The following is a 21,310-nucleotide window of genomic DNA, read 5'->3' on the forward strand; positions in this document are numbered from 1 at the left end:
CTACCTAGTTAAAAAATCAATTGACATTAATTGTAAGAATTTAGTCCTTGACTCTTAGTCCTGGTCTATTTATCTATATTCCAATTTCTATTCAAAACCCAACTGTCTGATTTAGGTTTATAGTAACTTGCAATATGAGGATCCCAGAAATGAGTCATTTGTATAATTTGAACTTGATTTGGCCTTCTAGCTCACCAGAACTCTCATGTGTATTTTGAGAATGTGCTGTTTTGCTTTACAGCAGCTTTTCATGATGGGTATGTACTTGAATTTAGTAAATACAATAATTTTATTATACTTATATGCTCTTATATTATGTACACACACTAATAGGCTTTTATCTGTGAAAATGGGACACCACTTTATCTCCTTAAAGTCATCATGGACAGCGTCTAGCATTATTTTCTAGCCTTTAGAATAAAATTATTTGAGAGACTAAATGTAAAACTGTATTGAGATATTTCATTACATTATCATGTTACTACCATCTGCACATAAAGTTTCACTTTAAAACTTTTTATTGGCTATTCTCTGTATTTACATTTCAAATGTTATCCCCTCTACCCCCCACTCACATCCCCCCTTCCGCTCCCCCTCCCCAAGCTTCCATGAAGGAGCTCCCTCTCTCAAGAATCATCTCCCACCTTATCACCTTGGTATTCCCCTACTCTGTGAAAGTGAGCCTTCACTGGACTATTTTTAATCAGGATACATTTCATCCTCCTCCTCCATCTTTCTTTTGGTCTAATTGGCATTTCTTATACCTCTAGATTAAATTGAGTTGGACTTTCAAAACAATATTTTATAAAAGTGATAGAAACAGACATTTTATAACAGGGTAGATGTTTAATCTTTCACATTAAGCATGGTTATTTTTTGTGCTGCTATATAAACTAAATATCTGGTCTGGTTGCCACCTTCCAGAATTCTCCTGTCTCTTTCTCTTGTTCTGCCGCTTAATACGGGGATTACCAAAGTATGCCAGCCCACCTGGTTTTGACCCAGTTGTGTGTTCTGGGGTTTCAAACTCATGTCCTCACACTTGAATGGCAAGCACTATACACAGTGAGCCATATCTCCAGTCGGTCTTGTTGAAAATCGTTCATATTTTGGCATTTATAAGCATTCTTTTATTTTTCATGTGCATGGCTGTCTTGCATCCCCACGTGTGAACTGACAAGAGAATCCAGGCTAAGACAACAGATTAAAAACAACTGCAGTTACAGACATTTTTCAGCTACCATTTGGGTGATGGGAATCATGCCAGGGCCCTCTAGAAGAGCAGCTGATTCTTGTAACTACTGAGCTCCACTCTGTAGCTCTTTTAAAGTCCTAAATAGCATTCTTTCATAAATTTACAGAAGCTCTTAAGTTCCTACTTTACTGCTTTTGCTCTTAAGGCATGTTATATTTTTTTAGTTGAAATATACTCATAATGTGGTATATCATATTGATTTTTTTAAAAAATGTTAAAATTTCATGGCATTAATAGGGTATTTGACTATGTCATATAATAATTTTATATTTTATAATTCAAGTTTCTTTGTATTTATACTAGCTCCACATAATCCTTTGGAAATATGCTCAGCTCTTGAATTGTTATGTTTTTCTTTGAAAAACTTTCAAATTTAATTTAGTTCTCATACATATGGTAGGTGTTACCGGTGGAGACATCTGTACCCGCAGAAAGAAAAACCTAACTATTAGTGAATACTTTGAATATAAAAAGAACAATAATTCAACCTATTTATTTGCTATAGTTGGGATTGGGTGTCTTATATTTTCTTGGGTCAGTTTTGGTATAGTCTGTGTATGACTATAGAATAGAAAGAATCTATTCATATCACATGAATTGTTTTGCTGCTTTATCTTATAATTCTTTAAAGAAGGTAACAGCAGTATAACTGAAAGCAATGAAACCTTTAGCAAATATTCACATCTACTTTAATTCATTCCACACATGAATTAGATGATATCTTCATCTATCTTATGGATTATAAATAAGTAGATGATTTTTTTTCTCTGAGATTGTAGAGGTAAGTTATTCTTGATTTTCCTTGTCCTTAAATTTGCATTGACTTTATTATCTGTTGCTCATTTTATCACTCTTTGGGTACTCCTATTATTAGGCTAACCTTGAGTCTGGTATGCTTTTCTTTCTTTAGTTTCTTAACGTATCTGCAAGATTATTTATACAAATTCCTTGTTCTGGCCTCCATCTGTGCCTAGAGCCAGAGCCGGCCCACTGACATCAGGGCTCATGGCCCGCCCACAGAGAGCTGAGCACCCAGGAGCCTCAGGAGTGCTCTCCCTCTAACCCCACAGGTAAATCTCAATTTTCTCTCCATGGACTAGCAAGAGACTGCTGGGAACTTTCTGGGTGCAGATATAACTGTATTGCCTGGGAATGGACTGGTTCAGTTCACTCCATCTGTGCCCAGAGCAGGTCCACCACCATCTGAACTCACAGCTTGCCTGCAGAGATAAAAACACCTATGAGTAATTTACCTACTGTACCCACTAGCCCACAGGCCCACAGGTCAAACAAACTCCAGTCAGGGACAACAAGATCAACTAGCATCCCAGATAACAAGATGGTAAGAGGCAAGTTCAAGAACAGAAGCAACATACACCAAGACACCCTGGCAGTATTAGAACCCAGCTCTCCAACCACAGCAGGTAGTAGACATCCCAACACATCAGAAAAATAAGATTTGGACTTTAAAGTCATACCTCGTGTTGATCATGGAGGGCCTTGAAAAGTACATGAATAACTCCCTTAAAGAACGCTAAAGATGTCCAACATATAATAAGGACACATGCTCCACCATGTTCCTAGCAGCCTTATTATAATAGCAAGAAGCTGGAAAGAACCCAGATGTTCTTCAACAAAGGAATGGATACAGAAAGTGTGCTACATTTACACAATGGAGTACTACTCAGCTATTAGAAACAATGACTTTATGAAATTCCTAGGGAAATGGATGCAACTAGGGAATATTATCCTGAGTGAGGTAACCCAGTCAAAAAAAAAAAAAAAAAAAAAAAAAACCACACATGATATGTAGATACTATAATTTGATACTAGGTCCAGAAAGCTCTGAATATGAAAGAAACAACTCACAGAACTTATGAAGCTCAAAAAGAAGGCCAAAATGTAAAGGCTCAGTCCTTCTTAAAAAAAAAAAAAAGGAAAGGAAAAGATTGTATATTCATTATATATTATTATGTAACAAAGCTTGTAAGCTATAATAGTAATTTATAAAATAAAAATAATAAAGAAATGCAGGAGAAACAAGATAACACAGATAAACAAGTAGAAACCCTAAAAAAGGAAACAAAAGAACTTTTAGAGAATTACAGGAAAACACAAGCAATCAGGTGAATGAAATGAACAAAATCATCCAGGATCAAAAAAATTAAAAAACCAGAAATTGAAATAATAAAGAAGTCATAAAAGAAGACAGATCATGAAAACAGAAACTGAACAGAGATACAAGAAAACTAACAGAAGTTAAGGACCACAGAAATTGTGGTACTTTTACACAATATAGTACTACTCAGTTATTAGAAACAATGATTTTACGAAATTCCTAGGCAAATGTGTGGAACTAGAAGGTATCATCGTGAGGTAACCCAGTCACAAAAGAACACACATGGTATGCATTTACAGATAAGTGGATACTAGCCCCAAAGGCTCAGAATACCTGGGAAACAATTCATAGATCTTATGAAGCCCAAAAAGAAGGAAGTCCAGAATGCAGATGCCTCAGTTCTTCTTAGAAAGGAGAGCAAAACACTCATGGGAGGTAAAACAGGGACAAATAGAGGAACAGGGACTGAAGAAAAGATTACTCATAGACTGCTTTACCTGGAGATCCACCCCATATAGCCACCAAACTCAAGCACTATTGCTGATGTCAAGAGATTTGTACTGGCTGGAGCCAGATATGGATGCCCCCACAGGGACTCTGCCATAGTTATACAGATACAGTTGACAACACTTGTAGCTAACCATTGGACTGAGCTGAGCACAGGGATCCAATGGGGGAGTTGGAGAAAGGACTGAAGGAGCAGAAAGGGTTTGCAACCACATGGGAAGAACAACATTATCAACTAAACAAACCCTCCAAGTACTCCAAGGGACTAAAACACCAACCAAGGAGCACACATAGAGAGACCCATGGCTTCAGTTGCATATGTAGCAGAGGATAGCAATGTCTGACATTAAAGGGAGAAGAGGCCTTTGGTCCAGTGAAGGATCTTTCCCCCAGTGTAGGGGAATGTCAAGGTGTTAAGATGGTGAGGGTGTTTGGGAAAAGGAGCACCTTTGTGGAAGTAAGGGGAGAGGAAAGGGGGATGGGAGTCCCAAGTGGGGGAAGGGGATAACATTTGAAATGTAAATACAGAGAATAACCAAAACAACAACAAAACCAAAACCACCAAGAAAATAGAGGTAGAGAAAGGAAAGTGAAATGGAGAGACTGAAAGACCTCCGAAGGGAGACCCTCACTCAAATCTCAGGAGAGGCGCGCACCCAGCGAGGCACCGAGACCAGACTTGCTGCAATCGCATGAGGAAGTTTATTGAAAGTGAAAGAGTGAGATCTCAGGCCAGCATGCTGGGGTCGAGACTCATACACCACGCAGGGGTAGAGGAGTTCGACCCCGGCCTGAACTTGTAACAGGCTTATAAAGGCAAAAATCACAAAGGAGGGGGAGGACAGGGGGAATGAGGAAATTCATAAGGGGAAGAATCATACATTTTTTATCAGTACACCCCCAGGCACACCTAGGGCGTTGGAACATTCCACAGAGGTCATCCGGACCTTCTGTGGTATTTTGGGAACTCAAATCTCAAGAAAGTGGGATTTCCTGGGTGGGATTTCCTGGGAGCAGCAGAGGAAATCCCTAAGGCAAGGAATCAGTGTCCTTTGACAACCTTTTACTCTTCAAGACATATTAAAACAAACTACTCATGAAACCTAATGACTTATGTGATTAATTAAAAAAATAGAAGTGTGGGTAACTTTCTCCATAAAACACACAAAATACAAATTACTAACCCAAGACACTTGAATAAGACAATGGTACCTACTTTCTTCTTCTCTTCATTGTGTTTCCAGATGCTCTAGCAAAAGCAAGCAGACAAGATAATAAATAAATGATCAACTATAATACAAGTAGAAAAGAAAGAAGCCAAACTGTCAGTGCGTGACCTGAGATATGTAAAACTCTAGGGATCAAGCTGGTGGCCCATGAGCTTTTGATGAAGAAACAGTATTTACCTGGGTATAAAAAACAATTAGCCTGTTTCAAATATATGCATTATTCAGATAACACATTGCACCTCAAAACATCTAAAATCATTGCTTCTTGATTAAAATCAAGTGATGACAGATGATTGAAGGTTATAATGACCTGTCACTGACAGATTTGTGATAATGTACAGCTTACTTTATTATTATTTTTAACAGATTCAGGTCCTTTCACTGATACCATAAATAGGAGAATCATTTAACTTGATATATATTAACTATGTATATGTGTGTATATGTATAAATATATATATATATATATATATATATATATATATATATATATATATATGAATAGTAATTACACTGTTCATACTAAAACATTTCAATTAAAAACTTTGGGAAGATAAGTATCTTTTTAGTTGTTTTTTCTTTAAGTATTCTGTTTTGAATAATTACTTAGCGACAAAGAAAGCTGGCATACTAATTGATAACACTTTACAGAATATTTATTTTTGTGCTAAGAAATCATTTTGTCTGTTGTAAAACAATACACATAAATATTAAGTATGAAAAGTTTTGTTTATATATGGTGTAATCATGCTTATGAAATGGTGCATTAGGCTTTGGATTAAATAAAAAGATGTATGATGTTAACTGTTGTTTTTTGAAAACATAAGACATGGGTCAGTAGGGGAAGGTATAGCCTATACTATACCTCACAAGCTCTGCCATAGTTAGGAATTCCCACTTGACACTCTGGTAGGTTGGTAAAAATGTAATACTTTCATTCGGCATTTTAGTTATAAGGCTGTTTCAGTAGGTTATATACCAAGACAACTACAAATAGGAGAAATGTTTGACTTTGGGTCATTGCATCTGTTTCTGTCAGCTGCTGAGTAGACTCTCTCAGAGGTCATCTATGGTAGGCTCCCATCTGCGAATCCAGGCCTATAGATATAAACATAGCTCAAAGCACCAAGTCATTGAAGGGGGAAGGCAGGCCTGCAGTGTGTCCAAATAAATCTCCTGAAGACAGTTCAGCACATTACCTGTCCCCCATTCCAAATATGCAAGGATGGCTACTCCATGTAAATCTCTCTCTCACATAGGATATCTATTTATGGAGGCCAGCAGTGACAAATATAGCCGGAAACGGTGTCTTCACATGTTTCATGGCTTTCACCAACTAGTAGACACCAGTCTCTCACTGTGCCCTTGTGAATCCACTACTCAGGTGGCATAGTAGCAGTTGTTTCCCTCATCCACTAATAGACCTCCATGCAGACATGGCTGACTGTCACATTCATCAAAGTAGAGTTCTCCAGTGGTTTCCAAAGAATACAGGTTCAAAATCACAAAGTAAGTCTCAAGTGCATCCTAGTACCATATAGACACTGTGGGGACAGACATTCAGCAGTTTCCAGCTCACAGTTGGCACTAGAATATTCTTGAGGACAGACTCATACAGATCTTCCTACCTTGTTGAAGAATACCAACTCATTCATGCAGGGATGAGAAACACATTCATCTACTTCCATTTTACAATGCCTGCCTAGGTATCTGAGCACACAGGGGCAGTATTCTATCCTGACACGGACGCCCCATTGTGGCCAGGTCAGGAGGCACCCTCACTGTGATCTGTCTCATGGACCTTCCAGCATATGCAGAAGAGCAGATACAGATGGGGTGATCAGGGTCTTTATAGCAGGTGCCATATTTATTTATTTACCTTACTAGTCTTTTGCTTGTATCTTATGCTTTCTTATTTTGTGTGTTTACGGGTTCTGTTTGTGTGTATCTGTGTTTCTTCTTTTAAAAAAATTCTGTTTTTCTTTTTCTTTTAAAATGTACTTGTCTCCTAAAATGAGAGAAAGAAGGCATAAAGTTTGATGAGTCAGAGGATGGGGTGGATCTGTGAGCTTTTGGGTAAGAAGAATACTACGATCAAGTATATTGTATGAAAAATTCTTAAATATAATGACTATTGATTTTTAGGGATTTCATACCATATATCCCTATCACATTTGCTTCCCAGTCCTCCCCTGTCTGTTCTCCTTCCATTGTCACCCACCTAGCCAAAAAACATCGTTTGTAATATATAATCATTCACTGGGTTGTGACCAGATTCTCAGTGGCCTGCCTTCTAATAAAGTGGAGTGCTGCTTTTCAGCCTGTCTGACGTGGGCTGTGATCGAGTCTCGGCGAGGCCGGTGCACCGCAGCCATGATGATGTCTGATGTGAATCCAAAGGTCTATCCCCTTGCAGATGCCCACCTCGCCAAGAAGCTGCTGGACCAGTTGTTCAACAGTCATACAACTACAAGCAGCTTCGGAAAGGAGCCAATGAAGCCACCAAAACCCTCAACAGAGGCATCTCTGGATTCATTGTGGTGGCAGCAGACGCCGAGCCCTTGGAGATCATCCTGCACCTCCCTCTGCTGTGTGAAGACAAGAATGTGCCCTATGTATTTGTGCGCTCCAAGCAGGCTTTAGGACGGGCTTGTGGAGTCTCCAGGCCAGTCATCGCCTGTTCTGTTACCATCACAGAAGGCTCTCAACTAAAGCAGCAGACCGGGTCCATTCAGCAGTCTACTGAAAGGCTCCTGGTGTAGGCTGTGACGTCTACCATTAACTGCCTACTCCTACCCTGTTTGTGTATCATATTGCCTGTTAGCATGTTCTATTTCAGCCAGTTTCTATTATATTGTATTACAGCTGGGAAAAAATAAAGCTGCGTGCTGCTCTTTGCATCCCTGCTGGCCTCAGAGTGATTATGGATGGTGGCACCACATCACCCTGTCACAATACTTAAGAGCTGTCTAGTCCGTTAATGTTTTTTGGGGTGGTGGGTGGTGGTAGAGGTGGGCACAGAATTCTTCCACATACTTCTTTCTTAGCTGTACGTCTTTCATTGCGTAGTAAAGTATCTTATTTGCTCTTTATATTTTTCAGGGTCATGGATCATGGGCTTCCACATGTTTTCTGGCATCAGCACAGACCATGACAAGAGCTCTGGTTTGTAGAAGGGCCAAGAATTCAGATAAAATCTCTGTTGTTGCTGGGATCACAACATCAACTTGGCTTCCAACCGTAGCATAGACTATGGGCATCCTTTTGGCAGTTGGTGGCAACATGAACCAGGGACATCAACACAGACCTGTCAGTACTAAGATCATAGACACTGGTTGTTGCCTGGCAACACAGACTAGTACATTACCATGCCATTGGGTGGCAACGTGAACCAATCAGTCTGGCCTTCTCTATGGCAGCTTGGCCCACATGTATTAGCACAGCTTCAGCCAGCAGTGGAGGCCAAAGACCTCCAGTAGGCTTTTGTAGGTAACATCGGTTATGGACACCAACTCAGATCTTGGCTGCAACTGGACCTAGGACACTGGCCCTCGAGATCAGCCCATACCTGGTCACCATAACAGTCTCAGGTGGTAGCATAGGCTACTCACATCGGCATAGCTCCTGGTCCGACATGGCCCATTGATATCAAGGGGGATTTTGGCCACACACAGGTCACAAATATCTGTGTGTCATCAGGTGACAGCATAGCCCTGAGAAATTGACCCAGATCATGGTCATGTCAGGACCACTGATTCACACATGGCCTTCAGCAGCATTACATGACATAGTGGTCCATAGAGGCTGTCTAATCTAGAAAGGAGACAATTTCTCATTTTAGACCCCTACCACTTCCCAGATCTAGGATGACCCTATAGTCAGCACCTTGTTCCAGGCCTGAGTCTATATCTACATAAGCACCAGGCACATGCACACAAACAGACATGCACGTACACGTGCACACATGCACACACACATACACAACAATGACATGATCCACCCTGGACCTCAGCCCCATCTAGCATACATCACCACTGTTACAGCTGAATTTCTGCCTCTCTCTACAATGCACACACTGCTCTGTTTGTCTACTCCCATCTCTTTGCCGCATCTCCTCCCCTGGCAATGTTGCCTGCTGGACTGATGGGTCTTTGTACTCTGCTGGCCCAGCCGGCTTCCTTGAGGCTGGCTGATTACCAAAAAATTATTTTCAATAAAAAGTTTAGTCCTCTTTGCAGTATTTACTGGAAGATGATTTGATCCTCATTTGCCAATCTAATCAAATATGTACTCAAAATATATTGAGAAAGAGGGAATTCAGCTTATGTGCATATGAAGCTTAAGGATTAAAAAGGTTAGCTCAATATTCATCTTTCAAAATGAAAAAAAAAAAAATCAAGCCTGAGATGGAGAGAAATTCAACACACAGCAACACAAGCATCTTTGGAATCACTGACACTTTTACCACAGTGCCAGATGCCAACATAGGAGAAAATGCTAATGGGGATTTTATGGTATAAAATGGGATTTGACCATTTGATTGGTGTAGCAGCATTGCATGATCAGCTGAGACATACCCCACAGTAACGGAATAAGAATCAAATCACACAATTTACTTAATTGGAGGACAAAAATCTTGTAAAGAAATTCCACATCAGTCTACTTATAGATAAAAGTTTTAAGCAAAACTGGAGAATAACCACATAACTTTTGAGATGACACTACAGATAAAAGTCACTACAGATAAAAGTAGTTAATGATGCAAACTAGAATGTTTTCCCCCTGGGAGCACATGCTGGGCTGACTGTGTTTTTTTTTTTTTTTTTTTTTTTTTTTTTTTTTTTTTTTTTTCTTACAACTTTACTAAAAAAAGAGGCATACATATACAGATTTTTAAAGGCACTTTAGAATAATATTATATAAATATTTTTGTCAGTAATTAATTCTTTTAGAGGTCTGATAGCATGCATTGAAATCCCACTAGTTACCGTAAGCATGAAGTACATGTAGGACAGAATGTAACATGGAAACAGATTTCTTATTGAGTATAGATTGAGCATAATGATTTGTGAATACCAAAAATTGCCACAAGGCTATTATCTTAACTCTTGGATTATTAATGATTTAAGGTACAGGTGTACCACACTCTGAGAGGATGCTATACATTTATTTTTTTACTAAGAAGGACTGAGGCATTTTTTTTTTTTTTGCCCCTTGATTTTCTTGAGCTTTATATAGCCTGTGAGTTATTTCTGGGGGCATTCAGAGCATTCTGGGGTTAGTATCCAATTATCAGTTATTACATATTATGTATGTTATTTTGTGACTGGGTTAACTCACTTAGGATGATATTCTCTAGAAGCATTCATTTTCCTAGGAATTTCATAAAGTCATTGTTTCTGAAAGCTGAGTAGTACTCCATTGTGTAAATGTACCACAATTTTTGTATCCATTCATGTACTGAAGGACATCTGGGTTCTTTCCAGCTTCTGTATATTATAAATAGGGCTGCTATGAACATTGTGGTACATGTGCCTTTACTGTATTTTGGAGCATCTCTGGGGTAGATATTCAGAAGTAGAGTAACTGGGTCTTCAGGTAGTACTATGTCCAATTTTCTGAGGAACCGCCAGACTGATTTCCAGAGTGGTTGTACCAGTGTACAACACAACCAACAATGGAGGAGTGCTCCTCTTCTCTGCATCCTCTCTAGCATCTGCTGTCATCTGAGTTTTGGATCTGAGCCATTCTGACTGGTGTGAGGTGGAATCTCAGGGTTGTTTTAATTTGCATTTCCCTGATGACTACGGATGTCTAGCACTTTCTTAGATACTTCTCAGCAATTTGATATTCCTCAATTGAGAACATTTGTTTAGCTATATACCCCATTTTATAATAGGATAGTTTGATTCTCTGGTGTCTAACTTCTTGGAATATTTGTATACCTTGGATATTAGGCCTCTATCAGATGTGGGGTTGGTAAACATCATTTCCCAATCTGTTGGATGACGTTTTGTTTTCTTGAGAGTGTCCTTAGCCTTACAGAAACTTTGCAGTTGCAATAAGTCCCATTTCTAGATCATTGACCTTAGACCACAAGTCATTGTTGTTCTGTTCAGAAAACCTTCCCCTGTGCCTATGTGTTCTAAGAGTTTCCCTACTTTCTCTTCTAATAGTTTCAGTTTGCGTGGTTTAATGTGGAGATCTTTGATCCACTTACACTTGAGCTTTGTACAAGGAGATGGGAAAAAGTCTATTTTCATTCTTCTGCATGCTGAGTGCCAGTTGGACCAACACCATTTGTTAAAGAGGCTGTCCTTTTTCCATTGAATGTTTACAGCTCCTTTGTCAAAAATCAAGTGACCATATGTGTGAGGGCTCATTTCTGGATCTTCTATTCTACTCCATTGATCCATGTGCCTATTTCTGTACCAGTACCATGCAGCTTTTAACACAATTGCCTTGTAATATAACTTGAGGTCAGGGATGGTGATTCCCGCAGATGTTTTCTTGTTGTTGAGGATGGATTTCTTTATTCTAGGTTTTTTTTTTTTTTATTCCAGATGAAATTGCACATTGCTCTTTCTAACTCTATAAATAATTGGGTTGGAATTTTGATGGGGATTGCATTGAATCTGTAGATTGGTTTTAGTAAGATGGCCAGTTTTACAATGTTGATCCTTTCACTCCATGAGCATGGGAGATCTTTCCAAGTTTGAGATCTTCCTCGATTTCCTTCTTCAGAGATTTGAAGTTCTTGTCATATATGTCCTTCACTTGCTTAGTTAGAGTCACACCAAGAAATATCATGTTGTTTGTAACTATTGTGAAGGGTGTCTTTTCCTTAATTCCTTACCCCGAATGTTTGTCCTTTGAGTAGAGGAAGGCTACTGATTTGTTTGAGCTAATTGTATATCCAGCTACTTTACTGAACTTGTTTTTCAGCTATAGAAGTTCTCTGGTGAAATTTTAGGGGTCACTAATGTACACTATCATGTCATCTGCAAACAGTGGTGTTTTTACTTCTTCCTTTTAGAATTGTATCCATTTGATTTCCCTTTGCTGTCTAATTGCTCCTGCCAGGACTTCCAGTACTATATTGAATAGATAGGGGGAGAGTGGGCAGCCTTGTCAAGTCCCTGATTTTAGTGGGATTGCTTCAAGTTTCTCACCATTAAGTTTGATGTTGGCTATTGGTTTGGTGTATATTGCTTTTATTATGTTTAGCTATAAGCCTTGGATTCCTGTTCTTTCCAAGACTTTTAACATGAAGGGTGTTGAATTTTGTCAAATGCTTTCTCAGCATCTAGTGAGATGACCATGTGGTTTTTTTCTTTGAATTGGTTTATATGGTGGATTACGTTGATGGATTTCCGAATATCAAACCATCCCTGCATCCCAGGGATGAAGCCTACTTGATTATGTTGAATGATCATTTTGATGTGTTTTTGAATTCGGTTTGCAAGAATTTTTTTGAGTATTTTTGCATCAAGGTTCATAAATGAGATTGGTCTGAATTTCTCTTTCTTTGTAGGGTCTTTGTGTGGTTTAGGAAGGAGGGTTATTGTGGCCTCAAAAATTGCATTAGGTAGTGTTTCATCGGACTCTATTTTGTGGAATAGCTTGGAGGGTATTGGTATTAGGTCGTCAATAAATGTATGGTAAAACTCTGCACTGAACCCATCTGGACCTGGGCTTTTTTTGGTTGGGAGGCTTTTGATGACTGCTTCTATTTCTTTAGGTGTTTTGGGATTATTTAGATGGTTTACCTGGTCCTGGTTTAACTTTAGTATATTGTATCTGTCTAGGAATTCGTCCATTTCCTCCAGATTTTCCAGTTTTTTGGAGTATAGGCTTTTGTAGTAGGATCTGATGATTTCTTGAATTTCCTCAGTTTCAGTTGTTATGTCTCCACTTTCCTTTCTGATTTTGTTTATTTAAACAGTCTTTTGTTTCCCTCTAGTTAGTCTGGCTAAGATTTTTCAATCTTGTTAATTTTCTCAAAGAAACAGCTCTTGGTTTTGTTGATTCTTTGAATGGTTCTTTTTGTTTCTATTTGGTCAATTTCTGCTCTGAGTTTGATTATTTCTTGCCATCTACTCCTCTTGGGTGTATCTGCTTCCTTTTGTTCTAGAGCTTTCAACTGCGCTGTCAAGTTGCTGATGTATGCTCTCTCCAGTTTCTTTTTGGAAGCACTCAGAGTTATGAGTTTTCCTCTTACTATTGCTTTCATTGCATCCCATAGGTTTGGGAATGTTGTGTTTTCATTTTCATTAAATTCAAAAAAATCCTTAATTTCTTCCTTTATTTCTTCTTTGATCATGCTATTGTTTAATAGAGCATTATTTAGTTTCCATGTGTATATGGGCTTTTTGTTGTCTTTGTTGTTATTTAAGACCAGCCTTAGTCCATCGTGATCTGATAAGATGCATGGGAGTATTTCAATCTTCTTATATCTATTGAGGTTTATTTTGTGACCGATTATATGCTCAATTTTGGAGAAGGTGCTGTGAGGTGCTGATAAGAAAGTGTATTCTTTTGTTTTAGGGTGAAATGTTCTGTAAATGTCTATTAATTCCAATTGGTTCATAACCTCTGCTAGTTTCACTGAGTCCTTGTTCCATTACTGATTCCATCATCTGTCCGTTGATAATAATGGAGTGTTCAGGTCTTCCACTATCATTGTTTGTGGTGCAATGTATTTTTGATCTTTAGTAGAGTTTCTTTTATGACTAATGGTGCTCTTGTATTTGGAGAATATATGTCAAGGATTGAGAGTTCCTTCTGATAAATTTTCCCTGTATTGAGTAAAAAGTGTCCTTCCTTAACTTTTTTGATAACTTTTGGTGGAAAATCTACTTTCTTCGATATTAGAATGGCCACTCCAGCTTGCTTTTTGAGGCTGTTTGCTTGGAAGGTTTTTTCCCAACCTTTTACTCTGAGATAGTGTCTGTCTTTGTCTCTGAGATGAGTTCCTGTATGAAACACAATGCTGGATTCTGTTTTTGTATCCAGTCTGATAGCCTATGTATTTTTATTGGGGAATTGAGTTCATCTATGTTAACAGATATTATGGAATAGTAGTTACTATTTCCTGCTATTTTTGCTTTTAGAGGTAGAATTGTGTCTTTCTTCTTTTGGTTTTCTTGCTAAGTTATTTTCTTGTTTTTACTAGGATGTAGTTTCCCTACTTGTATTGGGTTTTCCACCTGTTATTCTTTGTAGTGCTGAATTTTTGTTCAGATAATGTGTTAATTTAGTTTTGTCCTGGAATATCTTGGTCTCTCCATCTATGGTGATTGAGAGATTTGCTGGGTATAGCAGCCTGGGCTGACACTTCTGTTCTCTTATGTTCTGTATGATGTCTGTCCAGGATCTTCTAGCTTTTATTGTCTCTGTTGAGAAGTTGAGTGTAATTCTGATTGGTGTGCCTTTATATGTTACATGACCTTATTCCCTTACTGGTTTTAGTATTCTTTCTTTGTTTTGAACACTTGGCGTTTTGACTATTAAGTGTTAGGAAGAATTTCTTTTCTGGTCCACTCTATTTGTAGTTCTGTAGGCTTCTTTTATACTCATGGTCATCTCATTCTTAAGGGTAAGGAAGTTTTCTTCTACGATTTTTTTGAAGATATTTACTGTGCATCTTATTTGATATTCTTTGCCCTCTTCTATTACTATTATCCATAGGTTTGGTCTTCTCATTGTGTCCTGGATCTCCTGGACAGTTTGGCTTAGGAACTTTTTGGCATTTGCATCTTCTCTGATCCTTTTGTCTATGTTTTCAATCTTGTCTTTGGCCCCTGAGATTCTCTCTTCCATCTCTTGTAGTCTGTTGAAGATGCTTGCATCTGTGACTCCTGATTTCTTTTTTAGGTTTTCCATTTCCAGGGTTGTCTCTTTTTGTATTTTCTTCATTGTTTCTATTTTCATTTTCAATTCCTTCATCCCATTGGTTCTGTTTTCTTGTAGTTCTTTGATTTTTTTGAGTGTTTTTCATGTTTCCTCTTTAAAAGCTTCTATTTGTTTATGGTTTTCCTCCCATTCTTATTTAAGTGAGTTATTTACACTCTTCTCAAAGATCTCCATCATCATCTTGAGGTATGAGTTAATGTCTGAGTCTTATTTTTCTGTAGTGTTTGGCATTCCACTGCTTGCTGTGATGGGAGAGCTGGGTTCTGATGTTACCAGGTTGTCTTTGTTTCCATTGCTTAAGTTCTTTTGCTTTTCTCTTGCCATTTTGTTGTCTGTGATTGTATTTGGTCTTATTATCAGTGATTGGTACCCGTCTCTCCCATGTACCCTAGTGCCCGAGGTTTCAGGAAGAAATTTGATTCTGGGTGCTTGGTTGTTGGTGGGCAAGCAGTAAGTTCTGTTAGCAGTGACTCAGCTCTGTCTTTTTGGGCTCAGATGTGGGAGCTCTTGTGAGGCTCTTCTGGTAGCTCCACCCTGTGTCCATAGGTCCTGAGTACTAGCTGCCAGGGCCTGGCTCTTTCTCTATGCCACTATGCACCTTTCTCCCAATAGCACAGTACTTTCTGCTCTCTGAGGACTCCTGATTTGTTCTCCCTGGGCCTATGTGTCAGACTCCTCTCTAGTCTAGGTGTAAGAGGGTCTGTAAAGTTGAACTTCCAGCACCTCCTTTCTCAGGAAAATCCCGGCTCCCACTGACAAGGGCTTGTGCCTTACTGTGGGCCTGTTTGTCTAGACTTTAAGCCAGGGCTTTTGGGGCAGATACTGAGTCCCTATGGCAGAATTCCTGCTCCCCTGAACCAATCGGAGGGCCGCGTTTTATGCATAATCAGCCTAGACCTCTCTGTGCTTTGGCTACTCACAGAGCAGTCTCACCAGGCCTGTGTCCCTGGATCTCCACTGTTCCAGGTGCCAAATCGCCTGTGTTTTCATTAATAGTTTATCAGTAGTAATTCAAAAAAAGAAAATTAATCACAAAACCCAGAGAGTGCAAGGAGACTGTGGTACACCAATTTGTTTCAATTTACAAGATAGTCATATTTATTTTGTTGACATGTACTCTCATGTATCCTCATTGGGCCCTGAGCTTCACCATAAAGTTGAGTATTATCTAGTTTTTCTGCTCATTCTGCCTCCATTTCTCAAGTTTCTTGATGACAGCTGTGCAGTATCATACCTGGCTTATGAGGTGCTAGGGTTCAAAGCCAGGAATGTGTATGTTTTAGGCAATCACACTGTGTTATATCCACAGCATTTATATGGTAATTTATCAAGTTAGCATACCAAGTTAGGAAAAAAATGTCATCTATGACTCTATAAATTTTAAATAAGTATTTGAAAAAAAATTGTCCATTTATAAATTATGGAGAGATAGCTCTACATAGCAAAAATTTATTATATCTCATTATAGCTTTACATTTAAACTTGAAACAAAGTAAGAAATTTAAAAGGAAAAACATATCAGTAAGTGATAAATAACCAACATTATTAGTTGCTAGAAGAGCTTTGTGAATCTAGACTTCTCACTTGATTTTATGAGAGTGAAATGAAGTCAGTGTGGCTTGTCATGTAAAGTAGTACACATAAACATCCTCATTATAGTCAGTGAAGAACTGCACATAAACACACTCACTATAGTCATGCGAAGTACTGTACATAAACACCCTTGCTAAGAACCAGTAATTCCAATTTCTAGTAGATTTATTAAGTGTCGAAGCTGTAGGGCCTCAGTGTTTCACTGCCTTTGAACTTGTTGTTGTTGTGCAGCTATTTAGTAAAATTAAATCTTGCTGTGTTGTGGGAGAATGGACTGATGCATATTACATTTCTTGATATTGAACAATGGAAGATAAAGACACAGAAGGAATGCCTTATGAGCCATGTTGTTGCAAATCAAGAAGTAGTCCTATCCACAGTAGTAAGTTAGGAGAACAAAATTCTAGAGTTCAGGGCCATGCTGACAGAACTCTGGTTCCAGGCATGTCCAGCTAGAACTGGGGTGATAAAATTTTATGTTCTTATGCCAGCTACATTGTCCTTTTCTAGTAAAATTTATGAATCTTCTCAACCAAGGCAAAGCAAAGCAAAGTAAAGCAAAGCAAACCAAGCGAAATCAAACCAAACAGCCAATATGTATCAAGGACAATTGGTTAGGAAGCAATGTGCACAGAAAGAAAGCTGTGAAGAACAGTGGTGACTCTGTATGAATCACAACACAATGCAACTTATCAAGAATAGTTCATTATAGACTTGTCATGGTGCGCTCTCAGCATCACTGTAAACAGAGGGAGTGATGCCAAAACCAAGGCAGCAGCAGCAATAGCAATCCACTAACCTGTCATGAATCTATTGGCATGGGCACCAGTGGCAGCTCAACTGAACCCGTGAATCATCCTCAGAGCCACCAGAGTCCAGCTTTACTTCCAATGTCTCTCCTATCTGCTTACTCACGCAGGCCTCTTCTACTCTACAACCTATGTGCAGATTTGCTTAATATCTCATAATCTGCCACTTTTCCTCAGCCCAGAATCCTTGACCACATAAATTTCAGTTTCCTTACAACTTATGAATCTTCCCCAAAATGCTTTGTAATTTGGATTAGATAATAACTCCCGCCAATCCAGTTTTCTGTCTGCCTTTCAGTCAGATAATTTAACAGCACTTATAGTTTGTATCTGTGCACATGGGTGTACATGTTCACTTGCCAGTTCCAGGTCAGCATTTCCAAGTTCCTAAGTGATGAGTTTTATTTAGAAACTAAGGGGAAAGAAAATTAAAACAGAAAGTATTGTCTCATGCTTTGTCTTCTTTGAACCAAAACTAACACTTGCACAGAAGGTGTAATATTTAATTCATTAAGAAGCAAACGAGAAAAAAGTGCAAAACAAAACCGAGAGCAGTAAGTCAAATCTAATATGGTAGACATTTATTTATGTGACAGTGAATTGACTTTTTCAAGGTTTCAAATAAAACAAAATATGAAAAACTATTACTTTCAAATTACAGACATGAACAAATATGAGCAAACCATGATAAACTCATGTGCCAGTTTCCATTAACTTAAAAATTCACTAATAACTGTATAAGAAATAATATTCATGGCTTTTAAAACTGTAAAATAATGCATATTTATATAAGTTCATAAATAAGTTTGTATCTCATTGTGCTGAACTTCTGTGTATTGTATAATTTTTATGAATTGTCTTTAAGAAAATATTCCATACTAATTAACTTCTTTCATTTTAGCATGCTGTAAAACTGTAGCAGTTAAGATAAATAAAAATCCGTATAATTGTAACACAGAAATCCAGAATAATGAATGATTTCCTACTTAAAGCATTTGTTCGATGAGTTGCCAGGGATAAAACTGTGCAGCATCTTCCATCCCGTCTCCATGTTCACTTGTATCTGGTCCAAAAACAGTGCAGAATGTTCCACAAGCATCCTTGAAAACATCTCAAGAATAAGAACCAATCCATCTAAAGTATCTAGTAGCACTGGCTCCCTACTTAACCACAAGTCCCTCTTCTTTGCTCCAATCAAATGAAAGGTTTCGAGTTAGTAAAAGAAGTACGCTCATTAGTTGAATAGTGTAAGCCCTTTTCAGCTGTTTGCTGCCTCCTCTAAGTTCACCCTAAGCTCCATTTCTATTTTGTTCTGTTTTCTAAAAACCAATTCTTAGTACACTAAAATCAGTTTAAATTTTTTTGAAATTAAAACCATGACAAGCAAGGAGAGTTACATCATAAAGTTTATAATATACATACAATTTTGATCACACCAATCACTGAAAGCATAGTGTCAATGCTTACCAGTCATGTATTAGAAAGTGCATGTGTATGCATGTATGTGGTCAAGGTTAAATAGAAGGTTAGCCAGAAGGCTTCAAGTTTGTAAACTTTGATTTCTACATATATACAAATGACTAAAGCATTGAGAGGAACCAGGGAAACAATACCATTTGCAACAATCTCAAAAAATATACAATACCTTGGGGGTAACTCTAGCAAAAATGTTATGTGTGTGATATGTGTGTGTGTGTGTGTGTTTGTGTGTGTGTGTGTGTGTGTGTGTGTGTAATATATATATTAACAAGTAGTTGGGCTTTAGATAATCAATAAGAGCCATGATTCAGTCAAGAACAAGCAGCTACCAGCATAAGCTTGCCCAGTCTGAGTCAATGTTTACTTATATCTATGAATTTTTTCCTACTGTGCTACATGTCCAGCTGATTAAATCTGACTAATCCTATGACTTGGTGGAGCTCCATCAAATTCTAGTTCTGACAAGTGTCCAATTCATAACACACACATACACACACACACACACAGACACACATACACACACATATAGCAAATAAACAGAAACTATAAGTTTGTTTGTGTGTGTGTCTATAAGAGAGACAGAGACAGACACTCAAATCAGAGATTTACATATCATTATCTTTAGAAGTCAAATGTTTTCAATTTGCCTTTATGTTTTAACACATCTTATTTAATTTATTGTAATATGAGATTATTCTTTTTTTTAAAAAATATTTTATTAGATTGCATGGCTTATGCAAAATAATTGTCTCCTTATGACCTTCATAGTTTGCATCCCATTTGTCGGGCACATTAATCTGTCATCACTGATTCCCACTCCCGTCCCTATCAATTCCACCCCCTCCTCTCAGCTAGAACTCCTTCTCCTCTAATGACACTATTTTTTATCCATGGATTTTGATTCTTAGGCTTGTAAGGTTCTTATTTCCTTCTCATAGACTATAAATAACATAGGACAGGAAACGACTTCCTCTTTCTCTCTCCAACCTGTCTTGTACCCAGTTCCCTCTGTGCACCCACTGCTGATATCTTTTATTTCCCCTTCTGAGTGAGGTTCAAACATGTTTACTTGGGCCATTCTTGTTACGTAGCTTCTTTGGGTCTGCAGATTGTAGCATGGTTATCCTGTACTTTATTGCTAACACCTACTTATAAGTAAGGAAACCATGCATGTTTTTCTGAGTCTGGGGTACTTCACTCAGGATATTTTTTTTTTTTGGTCCATCCATTTTCCTGCAAAATTCACTATATACTAGTTTTTAATAACTGAGCAGTATTCCATTGTGTAAACCTATTATATTTTCTTATTCATTCTTTGTTTGAGGAACATCTGGGTTGATTTCAGGTCCTGGTTTTATGAATAAAGCTATGATCATAGCTAAGCAAGTGTCCTTTTGGTATTGTAGAGCATCCTTGGGTATATGTCCAGGAGTGGTATAGCTGGCTTGTGAGGGAGTACTATCCTCAAATTTCCGAGGAACCACAAAATTGATTTCTAAAGTGTTTGTACAATGTGGTTGCACTCCTATCAGCCATGGAGGAGTGTTCTTTACTTCACATCCTCACAGTATGCACCGTCACTTGAGTTTTTGACCTTAACCATTCTGACCAGTGTAAAATTGAATTTCAGAGTTGTTTTGTCAATGTTGGTATCAATTAAATGTGCTCATATGTAAGACAGCAGGCTTGTAATACAATTTGGAATCAAATCTTCCTTACTTACAAGTTATTGTGCCTCGAATTTATAAAGGTGACTTGAAAAAGTATTAAAACTGACTTAGCCAGAAAAATTTTCATCCAAGTATATTATGACAATGAGACACTGAGCCAGTGTTAAGAATATTTGTAGGAAAAGATACTGCATATTTCTGTAATGGCTGAACTGAAAACCTTAAAGAAACATGATTTTAAGTTTATTTAGAATTGTAAATATTCATATGCAAATGAACAAGGACCTGGAGCCACTAAGTGACTGGAGGACTGGCAAAAGCACAAGGTGTCTGTGAACTGAAGCTGAGAAATAATTCTGTGACACTATCTGCAATTATTTTGAGATGTGATCCTGAGAGACACTTGTCACTTGGTCAGAGCCATGATTTAAAAATAGTGCCCCATTAATAGAACCTTATTATTAATAAAATACATGGAAATAACCAGATGAAACACTGGATCGGACTATGCTGAAGAGCTGCTAGTGTCTACAGCTCATGATTACCATTTCTCCACACTCTCTACACTTTGTTGGGATATTTTATTCTCAAGTAATGGATATAGCGAGTAGGACATATTTATCTTTAGGACTCAACTTAAACTATATATTTCTATTTTGTTTATAAGTTTTAATTTCTTATATTTTGCTGGCTAACAGAATGCTCTTATTTATTTAGTGTAAAATGTCCTCACA

The 21,310-nt window shown here is 38.0% G+C and overlaps 1 pseudogene across 1 annotated transcript; it reads left to right on the forward strand.

The window, feature by feature from the left end:
* Positions 1-7,483: 7,483 nt before the first annotated feature.
* LOC308420220 (NHP2-like protein 1) lies at positions 7,484-7,872 on the forward strand (annotated as a pseudogene). The gene has a single exon. The product of its transcript is annotated as an NHP2-like protein 1 (transcript).
* Positions 7,873-21,310: the final 13,438 nt, after the last annotated feature.

This window comes from Micromys minutus (genome assembly GCF_963924665.1).
Source record: "Micromys minutus genome assembly, chromosome: 4".
Classification (NCBI taxonomy): domain Eukaryota; kingdom Metazoa; phylum Chordata; class Mammalia; order Rodentia; family Muridae; genus Micromys; species Micromys minutus.